Consider the following 722-nt stretch of genomic DNA (forward strand, 5'->3'; position numbering starts at 1 on the left):
GACCTTTGGTGCTTTTGGACAAAGGGGAATTGAGGGCCAGTAATTAATTAAAAAAATACATATTGCCTCATAACTATTGGGATTTCACAGCTTACAAAGGGTAGGAGATGCAGGGGGCCACTGCAGAATTCTTTTAAATGTAAAATTTGTAATTGGAGCTGTTTTACTGTGGTGTGTTTTTGTTCACTGGTAGTTTTGACAAAATCAGAAAGCAAATGTTGTTTTGCATTAATCCAAAACCAAAATGTTATGGAGCTGGGGGGGGTGTTGTTTTTTTTAAGAATAATAAGTAAAATAACTTCAGAAAGAACCATTTTTAGGCTTTTAAAATCTCTTTATAAATAACAGCAAAGGAAATCTGGAAATGAAGGGCTGGATTAATAAGGGGACCTGGTCACAGTACACAAAATGGTGGAGGAAATTAGGGTGGTCAGAGATCTGCCTTCACAGCCTAACATAGGTAAGCATGGGCAACCAGGGCACTAGTCCAGATGCTGTGTTGGGGGTAGGGGGCATAAAACCAGCAGCTGCTGTCCTGGATGCTGCCAGTAGCCTAGCCATTGACACTGACTTAGGTACTGCTGCCTCCCAGGGTGCACAAATGTCCAGGGTCAGGGTACAGAAAAACAGCTCTGCTGTCTAATTCGTTAAATGGATTTGGACTTGGTTAGGGTATTCCCAGCTGAGGACCCTAACCACATGGCTATGGTGTGTCCTGGGGG

The sequence above is a fragment of the Alligator sinensis genome, unplaced genomic scaffold (genome assembly GCF_000455745.1).
Source record: "Alligator sinensis unplaced genomic scaffold, ASM45574v1 scaffold918_1, whole genome shotgun sequence".
In the NCBI taxonomy this organism is placed as follows: Eukaryota; Metazoa; Chordata; order Crocodylia; family Alligatoridae; genus Alligator; species Alligator sinensis.